Raw genomic sequence first — 12515 nt, forward strand, 5'->3', positions numbered from 1 at the left:
ATAGCTTGGCCAGCCAAAATCCCACTGAGCTCTTTCTAGTCTGAGGATTCCTTGTGGCACCTTAGAGACTAAGTACTCCTCGTTGCTTTTGCTGGTACAGACTAACACGGCTACCTCTGAAACTTTTCTAGTCTGAGTGGGTGCTAACAACACCATGCACTTTCCATAAGATTGAGAGCAGGGAGTTGTCCCAGTCTCAGACCTGCCCTCTGTCTGCTGTTGTACGGTGCGTGAGATGATTACCAGCCTTCCACCCCAGAGGTGGCTGCATTTCAGTAGTGTGATCTGTCAATTGTACAGTGCTTTGGAATCCTTTGGGGGTGAATTATGCTTTAGGAAGGGAAGATATTGTTACTGCCCTCTTAAACACTGTGCCTTTCCCTAATCAGCTTTGAGATTATTATTAGATGTTGGCATTTTCTGTCAACTCAATAGTTTATTGCAATACTATTTTAACCCACAGTAGTTGGTATGATTGACTTTCTGCTGTGTCCTAGGAAATGTAAAAGGACTGTGTGTTTTGAGGGATGTAACCAGAACATTAAAGTGGTCCAATTCCCCCAACCCCATGAACATCACACCATGCCCTGTGCATAGACTATAAACTCTTTGGCACAGAGGCTGGCTTTTATTATGTGTTTGTCCAGCATCTGGCACAATGGGGCCCTGATTCTTACTGGGGCCTCCGGGTACTCCTGGAATATAAATAATAGATTCCGCCATTAGAAAAAGCCTAGGAGGAGTAGAAAGGATTCAGTGCTAGACCAGTGCTAATGAAGGTAGTGTCCACATTGTAGATTATACATAGCACAGAGTGTGCGCTCATAGCTGAGGAAAATAGGACAAGGACCCGTGTGTGTGTTCACATGTCTGCGAGAGAGAAGGGGGTTAAGTGCATGAAAGAGATTGAAAAGAGTCTGAGAGATGGGGTAAAGAGGCACAGGAAAATGAGAGAATTTGTTTAGAAGCATGTGAGTAGGCGACCTTGAGTTAAATGTTATCCTCTTTGCAAAGCCCATATTCTCAATAGGTGGGGACTTTGAGGTTTTAAAAAAACAAAAACAAACTTAAATGTTTTTAAATGTATAGATCAGCCTCTTAATAAGTCAGTGGGCGTCTTTTTCATTTGAATTCAGTGGGCTTGGGATTAGATCCTAAATAAATAAATGGCAGGTACCCAGCAGCACCAAACCAGTACCTGTCCCCATCAGTGAAGAAGAACCGTAGGATAACAAAGGAATGAGTGCCCAAGGGGGTGGGAGAAGTGTTTCCTGGAAGAGAATGGAATCACTTTTAGGACCCCAAGGATTATTGCAAACAGAAGCAAGGAGTAGGGAATTTATGTTTTAAAACTCTGAAAAAATATTTTGATGGGATCTGTTGTCGCTGGTCCCAACCCACCTGCTGCCCCCAAGCCAATTCTCATTGTACAGCAGGTGGCGCTACAGCTTCAGTTTTCAGGCTGAGAGCTGAACTAGAGGGTGGTAAATTTCCTGGACCATGAGGCTGCAGAGAGGCAGGCAGAGTAAGAGGTGGTTTTAGAAGGCAGTGCTGGGCTGACGGTGGTTTTCCAGACAACATCTGGCTGAGCGTGTGAAATCTGTTATTAACCCTGACAAATGACAGAGATAATGAAAGGTAAAACGATGTTCAGTCAGGCTGAAGTAGCCTGATGTCACTGCTCCATGGCAGGAAAAAGCCATTCCAGCTCCTTTGCTGCCCAGGAGGCTTCTCTGGTTTCCACCACAAGTGACAAGGGAATTACCCTTTGTGTCTGTTGCTCCTGCCCAGACGTGCTCCGGATAGGATGTCAGACTCTGAAAATGGCTTCTGTGGGCTGTGAGGACGTTTGGGTCCCACCCTTGCTTTGGCTTTGCCATCACAAGTGGCAGATGGGCCTTTCGGTGCTAGAGTTTGATTGACTGAGCTGTTGGTTCTCGTCTCCCCTGTTTGTGGAATGTGTCTCTCAGCACTCTGGCAAACCCACAAGGTGTTGCCTGTTTGGCACTGGGATAGCACAATAGCTGGCACCTTAAAAATGTCTGGCTACATCTGAATGATTGCCAGGCTCAGCATGTATGCTCACAAGGATGTATGCAAAGGAGGCATACAGGTTGTTTCTTTTCTAATGTCTTTTATATGATGCCCGTCACTAGAGTCATTGTAAATCCTGCCACAAATCCATAGTCCCAAAGAACGTTCCCAATTGCCACTGTGCTGCATATCCATTTAGTACCTCATGGCTACAGGGGGGCTAGAACTCTGATCCTTCTTGTCCAAGAGCATAGGCCCTGCCACATGAGCTAGGAGAGAATCTGCCTGGGCAGCTAGCAATATAGGATCTATGACACACTGGAGCATTAGATTCTGTTTGAAGGCAAATGGTTCTTGCGTGATCAGTACAGTGTTTTTTTCAGAGCAAGGAACTTATTACACCATCTAGTCTCATCAATAGTGAGATTTCCATGCTGGACAAACAGAACTAGAGTCTGTTGACTTTCAAGGCAAGGTACAGGCTTTTCTCAGGCGTTTGCCTGCAGGCATGTGCTTGTGGGGGAGGTATTCAGTTTATTTCCTAGGATGCATGTCTTTTAACTCATGCCTTATTATATCCATTATGGTTTGAAATTGTGCATGGGGATTTTGTAACGAGCACATGTTATACGCCGAAGCTGTAAACCTAGAGAGGTAATGTGCACCAGTGGGTGCTGGGCTGGGATATAGGTTGTGGTCCAGCTCTGTCACTGAGCTGTGTGACCTTGTGCAAGTCCCTGTGCCTCTATCCTACTTCTCTTCTTTCTGTGGAGACTGTGAACTCTTAGGGGCAGGCAGTGTTTCTTACTACAAGCATATGTACAATGCCTGATCTCAGCTGGGACCTCATTGGACTTCCATCATACAAACAATAATAAACAGGCTGTGTTACTATTCTCATCCAGGCACAGGATGGCAGCATTCTTTTTGTCTATCTGGGAGAACATGCAATGCTATTGCGTGGAACAGAGAGCATCATGGGTTTTTAATTCATTATTCCAGATGCTAACATTGGAGACACTGCCTCATATTCTTTGTGACGAAGTGGGGTATTCTTAATGTTTCTTCTGAATACTGTGTGGGTGCCTCAGTTTCCCCTATTCATTTGTTAAGTCTCTAGGGGGTGAGATTGTTGCTGAGCAAAGGGCTAGCATGTATAAATGGCCGGCACTCTGTCTCCTGGCAACTAATGGCCGGGGCCCTTCCCCCCTGCAAGGAGATAGCTAAAGGTGTGGGAGAACAAGGAGATCAGGTGATCTCCTGGCCTGGGAAAGGAACAAACCCCAGAGAAGGAGGGGCTGGAGGGGGAGTGAGTCAGTTTGGAGCTAGCTGAGGATGTGGAGTGAAGTGCAGACAGGGTTGTCTGGCTCACTACCCCCCAAAATGGACCCTGCTGAGGGGTCTTGTTCTCTGTACCTACAAGTTCTGTTTTAGACCATGTTCCTGTCATCTAATAAACCTTTGTTTTACTGGCTGGCTAAGAGTCCCGTCTGACTGTGAAGTGGGAGTGCAGGACTCACTGGCTTCCCCAGGACCCCGCCTAGGTGGACTCGCTGTGGGAAGCACACAGAGGGGCAGAGGATGCTGAATGCTCCAAGGTCAGACCCAGGAAGGTGGAAGCTGTGTGAGCTTCTGGCGCTAGAGACAGTCTGCTCACAAAGAGGAGACTTCACCAGAGTCCTGACTGGTTTCATAGGGAGCAATTCCAGAGCATTGCCCGGGGACTCCGTGACACCCATATCTGCCAAAGTATGTGTGATGCCATCACAGGTCACAATCGCAACCTCGCTGGGAAAGCAAGGTTAGGCAAGCAGTGCCTAGACACTAGCTAATTCTTGGACAGATCTCTTGGAGACAGTGCAGGGGTCTTCACCGTGAGAGTAGCTAATGGGATGTTCCCTTGATCATGTGTAGACAGAACTCTTTGAGCAGCTATATTGTGGCTTCAGGTGGGGAAACCTCCCCTGTTTGGAAAGAGGCTGGTTTTGTTGGAAATGTCTGAATTTTTCCCATGGGAGGTGGGTCATGTGGTAACTTTGCCTTTTTCTTGAGCTGTTTCTAGTTCTATCATTGCTGTATAGTGTTAGCTGGGGGATTTTTGTTGGTTTGTATTTTTCTGCCAGGAATCAAGTAAGGATAATCTAATCATATGCTTCAAACTATGAAAGGCAAGGGGACAGGAAGGGTTATTTCCACAACTGGCTTGGTGCCTGATGCCAAGGCACTATGGTGATGGCTGCATTAGCTATACCTATATAATGGGTTTTTTCTTTTGGGTTTCTTTTGTTCATCTTCCTCTGAAGCTGTGGATATAGGCCAGTGCTCCTGGAAGGACATCAGACAGAGACCAATAACATAGGCTGCGTTACTTAGGCAAAATTTCCTTTCAATTCAGTTGTAGGCTTCTGCCCCACCCCCACCCCCCTACGCACACACAGAGTAGTGAATGCAGGGCTGGCCCTCAACCCTTGCATGGCAGATTCTCTGTTCCTATAAGAACTGGTGGGGTTTGGTTAGTCGGAAGGTTTGATAAATGTTGACACATCTGATTTGTGATCTGTTACTTGGTTCCCAAGGATACCGCATATGTTAGAATCTAAGATAAGCTGCTTATAACCTAAGATGAATGCTTTAAAAATATCAGTGCCCCTTGCTTTTTACATTAATATTTATCTCTTGCTCCTCCTGCCCCCCCAGCGGTCTTTATTTCACACTGTTATCTGAGAATAGAACACGTATGTTCTGCAGAGAAGCCTTTTACTCTTTAGTTTTGGCTGAATTTCTAGATTGAGCCCGATCTTCTGTTATCACATTTCACTGACCACAATGCTTATATCTCTTACCCTTTCCCTTTGTGCGCTGATAAGAGCGATGGAATTGAAATCCGGAGACTGAAGTTCTCTAGCTATCCATGGCAGATGTTCATGCGTGCAGTGGCAGTACATACTCCCCTCCCCCCCCATTTTACCCCATTCATGTGCTTCAATCTTGTTCTACAGCAATTACCTTTAGTGGTGGGGAAGGAAGGGCAGGCTTCACGGACTGATCAGCTCTTCACCTCTCTGCTGAGGTGGCCTTGAGATGCGGACACTTTACTACTAGGAACTGAGCTGCAACCCACTAGACTCCTTGCACATAGGTCCTGGCACTGCCACCCGGTGGTGAATACTGCTGGTCACTTCCAACCTGAGCTGAGTTTAAACAGATGACTTTGAGGTGAAAGGTCTCATATCTCATTAACTAATGAACCTCTCACCAGTTGAGTCCAGTATCTCCTGCATGTCTCCCTTCTGCAGGAGCTCAGGTTGAGAGGCCTCAGCAGCAGGAGAGGATCTTGTCTTTCATATAAATCAAGACCATAAGGATACTCAAATCTCATGCTTGAAGGGTCAGTCATTCACCTGCAGGGCTCCAGAAGCTGCATGACTTGTGTGGATGGAAAGAATCTTCTCTTGAAGCAGTGTTGGCCAAGGCTGGAGGACTTGATAGACCAGCAGTCTGCTCAGATGTGGCAACTGTTTTATCACTGTAACACATTGTGTTGCTCGGGCTGGTGTGCCCACACATCACTTAATGCAAAGAAGTCCCTCCCCTCTCCAGGGAGAGCCCTGTCAACTTTGATGGCTCTGTATCCATCCTCTCCCCTGAGCACATTCCAACTGGCTCAGCATCTGGTGTCAGTTTTTTAAGGCGTGCACAGGCCTTTCGGGGCTCCTTGGCAGATCTGACAGACTAAACCTGTAAAGCCTTTGTACTTCCCCTCCCAACTTCTTAGTTAACCCTTTCCCTGTGAGGCCCCAGCTTGCAATTAACACCCTCCCTTCTAAGCCCATCCATGCTGGGAGGGATGAGGTGAAGAACAAAATTAGGCTGAATATCAAGAAAAACACCCTGACCCAGAGCCAGATCAGATTGTGCAGTAACCTCTCCCACCCCTGGGGAAATAAACATCTGGATGTTGTGCCAGTGTAATGTTGTAGGACGTGCCACGACATGAATACTGTAGTCAATGTTGGAGTGTTGGCTACTTCAGTCACTGGTAGCTCTGCTCTCCCGTTTTTCCATGGATATTATCACAGCAGAGCACAGCAGACCAGTGGTTCTAATCCAGTATCTTCCCTCTCTTTGTTCCTAACAGCAGCCAGTACCAGCTGCATCAGAGGAAGGTGCAGAACACCTGTGCAGTGAGCAGCTGAAGGGAGGTTCTTCCTAACTCCCATTAGTAAGACATTATCTTATGTCCTGAGGTATATTTCACTCCAAACTGAAAACCACTGCCCTCCAGGCTCTCTCATGCATCAGACCCTGAGCAGCACGCCCTTTGGCTTTTAAACCAGGCCAGCAGAGTGGTGAGGTGGTGTCTTAAAACTTCTGCAGGAATTTTTAAAGTAATAAAAAGCTGCTGCTTCGCGCCTGGCTGAAGTGACCTGTCATTTATCCCCCAAGGGCTACACGATGCTCATCTGTCTTTCCTTGGGATGGAGTCTGTCTCCTCTGTGGTGACTGCTGATCCAGCAACTCCATGAACAGGCACCTAAGGCCTGGGAATGGGTCCATGTTTGTTCCATGGCAGCAAAGTCAATGTTGTCGCTAGCCTCCTGCCCTCTCAAAATGAAGCTTCCTTGGCCAAGGGTTTCTAGATGGAGCCTCTCTCCCCTAGGTCACTTCTGAAGTAGTGACTGAAAGTCAGTTTGGCCAGTGAGAGACTGTTTAGGGGAGTCTGTGCACTTCCTAGTACGTAAGTGCCATATCACAACTAATCTCTTCCCCCACACACACACACACTCCCCCACAAACCCCCTTCACTGAGGCTTTTTTGAGAGATCATCAGGGAAAACGTGGGTCATGAAGATGGAACACCTCTCCCTCCCAGATCATGGTTCAGACATGTTATTGGGGCAGGATGAGTGGAAGCTGGAGCTGCTTCTGCCCATGCTGTGGACAGTTGGAGGACTTTGGTTTCCTCCAGGGCTGTCCATCTAGCACCTTTCATTAGTAGTAATATAGAAATAAATGCCACCATTGAAATACAATACTATTGCACCGCGAGGGGGAAGGATAGGAGCTTTGTCTGCTGCCAGGGTCTGGCATATCACACTGCGGCTAGAGTGCCAAAGTAATCAGTGCCCAAGCTTTGAGCATGCCCGCTGTAGCCAGAGAAGGCTCAGTGACTTAGGACGTGGCACTGTCCTTATGCAAGTGGCTCTTGTTGCCAAGTCCTTTGATCTTACTCTTGGCCTCCAGCCTTTCTCTGGGGCTCCTGAAGCCCTGGTTAGAGGGGTGACTTCAGGCAGTGCTCACAGCTATTTAACTTTAGATCCTTAAAATCAGGCTTTTGTAATCCATTGGAGATTGCCTGTAATTCACTGTTGACACCTTTAATGTGTAAATGATGAACTGTAACCTGAGCTGCTGTGCACCTGCCTCAGTGTCGGTTACCTAGAAGGCTTTTCATGTTTTATGAATGAATTGGTGCTGAGACCGCAGTTTAGATGGGAATACACACAATGCAACTTTGAGATTGCTGTATGGAGAGGTCATAGTTCAAAGTGCCTTATAAATAGCTAATCAGACCCATCAGATAGGGTATTCTCCTCCTCCTTTTAAAGGGAGGGGGGGTGAATTAAGGCACAAAGGGGTAAGAGTGTGTCTACACTGCAAAGAAAAAGTCCTGGCACCAAGTCTCTGAGCCTGGTCTATTCACTGGGGCTTGTGGGGCTCTGGCTGTGGGGCTAAAAATAGCAGTGTAGTTGATCCCGCTTGAGCTGAACCCTTGGGTCTGAGACCCACCCCTCTCACTGAACCACTTGACCCTTCTACTTCTACTTCATGCTCTTTGGGACTTCAGCTTGTACTATTCACACGACTTAACCTTTGTTTTCATACTTGGCTACGTAGCACTCCTCCGTAGATCTCAAAGCACTGAGCAAAGTGTGGTATATATTTTTTCTTTTTTCTTTTTTTAAAATCACATGTAACTTGGCTTCTTGTTTGCAGCTGTTGGAAATAACAATTGCATGACTGCAAGTGCAGACCTGTTTCAGACAGGCATCTTTCCTCAGCAATGAATGACAGGTAAAGAGCTGTTCAATTCCATATATTATGCCTGGCAGATTTATACCAGATCAGAGCAGCTGTGCATCTAATTTGGTATCCTGTCTTTGACAGTGGTCAGCACCAGATGCTTCTGAAGTTGTCCCTGTTTTTATTCCATACAATAGATAGAAGAAATTGCAGGCACCTTCCATTTCATAAAATCATCTTGGTGCCTATGAATCTTGCGTTTCTGTAGCAACTGAGGGAAACTGAAATTGAATCTAAACTACATTAATAATGGACGCACACAAAATTAATTTGATAATGCCCTGCTACCGTTTTCAGAGTGAAAGTCACCTCTGTGCTGAGGTCCAGCACAAGCCTTTTGTACCTATTTTTGAGTGTTTTGCTGGCCCTGTGTAGAGGAGTGAATGTCATCTTTCAGTGCATACTGTAGAAAAGGCCAAGCATTTAGGTATTGACTAATGTCTGAGTTTATGCCAGGTCGGAATTGGTGAAACCTGCACCATCATCACTTCCCAAAGGTGACCCTTTGTCTTCCGATCTGCTTTTCTAACCAAGTAATGCTGTGGTTGCACCATTCCCTTTCACTAGCTTCCATATGAGGCTGCTAGTGCAGTTTTGTCCTCCTGGATTGACAACACTCATCGTCCGTAGGCAACTGGTTTATTCTTTACCAAACTGGACTACATAAGCCTAATCCTCCTCCCATTTACACAGGAATAAATTGGGAGTAACTCAGTTGGGGTCACTGGGTCTGCAGTGGTATAAAGCTGTAAACGAAAGGAGAATAGGACCTGTGTTTTGTATTTGCCAGCCTACCAACCCATTGTAACTTTTTTCTTGGAATGCACAACACTTTAAGGTGAGTCCTTAATTCTATTTTTAATTACACCGTTCCAATAACATGCAAGACTCCAAACATTTCTGGACTTGCAGTCCCACTCTATGTTCTAATTCAGGCCGAAGCCTATATAAAACACTCATAATGTAGACTCTTCTCACATTCAAAGCAGCTTGCTTTAAACTGTTCTCCTCTATCATGTGTGAATAATGATTCCATACCATCTTGTTGTGCTTCCCCCACTGCCAGCTTCAGCTTAAAAAAGCCATCTGGATATGTTCTGTAAGCACAACGGGACAGACTCATCCTTGGTTAAATGCCAGTAGTTTTAGGGCTGAACTTGGCCCTGTATTTTTGTAATGTAAGAACAAATATGTTTCTCATAAAAGTGAGGTGCTAAGGGCAGAAGCTTAAGTAAAGTGAAGGCAGAGACTGGGCAAGCTTCCTCCACCCCTTTTCTGCCAATACTTTTCAGTCCGGACCTCTGTCACACTTGCAAATCCTTGGAGTATGGAGTTGGCTCTGTGATATGGGCAAACAGCAAAAAGGGGCAAAACTAAGCCTATTTTCACTGGTGACTCGAGTGACTGGGATTTTCAAATGCCTAAGTGACTTGAGCACAAATCTATTAACTTTTAATGGGTCTTCTGCACCTAACTCACTTAGTTGCTTTGGAAAAATCCCCCCCTGAATGCCCAGATGAATTTCCCCCCAACAAGGGCAAATGTTGTATACTAGAGTAGGATATATGCTAGGATCCATCTAACTATGATAAGGTTCTGCTATAGCGCAGCAGGAACTAATTGTGGTGCAGTTGCAGCTGCATCTGAGTGACGTTCATTGGTATTTTAATAAGCACTTCTTTGGGGAATTATGTTTCACATTTCTCTGACTGCACCACAGTCTCTTTGTATCTGTGTTGCTTCACAATCTTGCGCACAAATTCCAACATACGTTGACACACAGATGGAAGTTGGTAACAGACACACAGAACTAATTTCCCTTGCGTGATGTTACCCAGAGACGTCAAGCTGTCAGTATTGCGAAGAACTGCAGATGACATGGTAACTTAAGCATCACTCCTCCCTCTCTCCCCCACTACTGTTGTCCAAAATGTGAGACATGTCTTCTAACAGGAAATCAATAGGGAGTGCTGGCCAGTTTGTTCAGCCAGCATTGGGCATGAAGTCTGACAAGAGACATCATAGATAGCAAAGCAGCTGTGACGCCTCAGAGCTAGTCGCTGGTGTCAAAATACTGCTGCTTTTTCATTTTTTTTCATGTTATATTGGATCATCCAAAATTCAACGTTCTGGAATTAGTTTTGTATGGGATATGCAAGCTCAAGCCATCTTAGGCATTGCTGCTCCCCTGTGATAGCCCTTGTGTACTACATGATATGGGGAACAAGTCCCTTGTTCTCTTGATTGCCATGTTTCCATGCATATGTAAGGCAATCTCTCTCCAGTGGGCTCCCTATCCTCATTTGGGGTATTGGCTGTATCCACTGGATCTTTTTCAGGATATATACTAAGGCTGAAGAAACATTAAGGCAGCAGAAGCACAAGGATGCTTCACAAATCGAATGTGGACCAGTTCTTGGTGTCTGAATCCATGAGCTTTCCATGTTCACTAGCAAATGCATGTTGGGGGTGGGGTCTACAGTCACCTCTCTATACCTTGCAGAAGCAGCCACAGCAGTCCTAGATTGCTTACTGTAGACTTGGGGCTAAGGATTTTCCTTCTCAGACTCGCTCAGGCTGCACCTCTGATCTGCTGGGCACCCTTGTCCAAGTCACTCTCCGTGACTCTGTTTTCCCTTGCACCCTTTGTCTGGCTAGGTCAGAAGAGACCAGCAGATCATCTAATCCAGTGGTTCTCAAACTTTTTTACTAGTGACCCCTTTCACATAGCAAGCCCATGAGTGTGACCCCCCCCCATAAATTAAAAACACTTTTTAATATATTTAACACCATTATAAATGCTGGAGGAATAGCAGGGTTTGGGGTGGAGACTGACAGCTCACGACCCCCCATGTAATAACCTCATGACTGTTTGAGGGGTCCTGACCCCCAGTTTGAGAACCCCTGGGCTAGCATGTTTTGATGAGAAGCTCTTTGGCCCAAGGATGGTCTCTCACTATGTGTGTCTAATACAAGAGGTCTCTGTCTCAGTTGGGGCATCTAGGTGCTGCCCCAAAACGAATGATAGGTTGTTTGTTTGGTGTGTGTGTGTGTGCGCAAAACCAACAGATGCCTGTTGTCAGCAGGTGGGACCGAACCTGGGACCTCTGGAGCTAAATGCATGAGCCTCTACTACATGAGCTAAAAGCCATAGCCCTCTTAGCTAAGGCTGTAGAGCAGACTTATTAATCTTTCTCTCTAAGTGGGCTCGCTGCCCCTAACTGGGACAGCACACCACACCAAGGAGGTGTGTGCGTTACATGTGCTCTTCCTGAGGGTATGCTTTTAGGGGTCCACATATCTTACAGACTTAATAAAACATGGAGAAACAATTATGTATGCAAAAATAAAGTGGTTTATAATACATGACTAGAGGTATTATGTCTCTGTGTTTTTATAAGTGAACGTCTTGAGCATGGCATGTATGAGGGGGACAACAAAGCAAAACTTGGCACCTCTAGTTTCCATACCATAATGGCTGCTGGAGCTGCATGGCATAATAGCCCTGAGATATCTAGAACTACAGGTTTCAATCCTAGCAGGGATGATTTAGGCTCTGTTTCCAAAACACATAAGCTGCATTCCAGGGTATAACAGAGCATAGGATCTTTCCGGTTTGACCCTCAATAATCAAGGGCCACATGGTCCATTTAGATGAAGATGACATGCCAACGTTCATTACAGAATGGGGTTTGCCCAGGTGTCCTGGCAGTATGCTGTTTGCTTGGCAGCTGCCTTCTATCCTAGAGCTGACTGCATTTCAATGGCAAAAGGTTTCCTATCTGAATGTCATTTGTGAAGCACTTTGACATGTATGGTGATATAAATTAATGCCTAATCATAATCTTACATTTGTATCAGGGAATAACGAAGAATATTTAAATGTATTCTTTCATTGTTTCTCATCCCCCTTAAAAAGCCTTGCAATTTATCACTGTCTTTCTGTGATTTTTTTTTCCTCCCCTCCTCCCGCACTAGCTAGAAATCAATGCTGAATTATGCATCACAGGAAATAAAATGCAAAACCACTGACAGCAGCATTGTTGCACAAGGTCCTGAAGAAAGCTATTTACTGGTGGGTTGTTTTTTTTAATTCAGGTTTTAAATACTTTTTCATCCAAACCAAATCTGTGACCCTGAACCTACATCTGTGTACTTTGTGATGTTTCCCAGCTACACTGCTGTAGATGAGTCCTGTGGAGGGTCTCTAACAGCTGAAGTATGCACTGTTGTTGTAGCAATGTCGGTCCTAGGCTATTAGAGACAGAAGGTGGGTGAAGTCATTTTTTTTTTTTTTATTGGACCAACTTCCCTTGGTGAGAGAGACAAGGTGCTAAGCAGCTGATAGCTCACTTTGACTTTAACTGGAATAATGGGTGCTCAGTCACTTTGAAAAT

The 12515-nt window shown here is 45.5% G+C and overlaps 1 protein-coding gene across 1 annotated transcript in view; it reads left to right on the forward strand.

Annotated features, from left to right (window-relative positions):
- SRGAP2 (SLIT-ROBO Rho GTPase activating protein 2) overlaps window positions 1–12515 on the forward strand; it is a 255349-nt gene that overhangs the window by 16506 nt on the left and 226328 nt on the right. The gene's annotated exons all lie outside the window — the stretch shown is intronic.

The sequence above is a fragment of the Gopherus evgoodei genome, chromosome 4, assembly GCF_007399415.2.
Source record: "Gopherus evgoodei ecotype Sinaloan lineage chromosome 4, rGopEvg1_v1.p, whole genome shotgun sequence".
In the NCBI taxonomy this organism is placed as follows: Eukaryota; Metazoa; Chordata; order Testudines; family Testudinidae; genus Gopherus; species Gopherus evgoodei.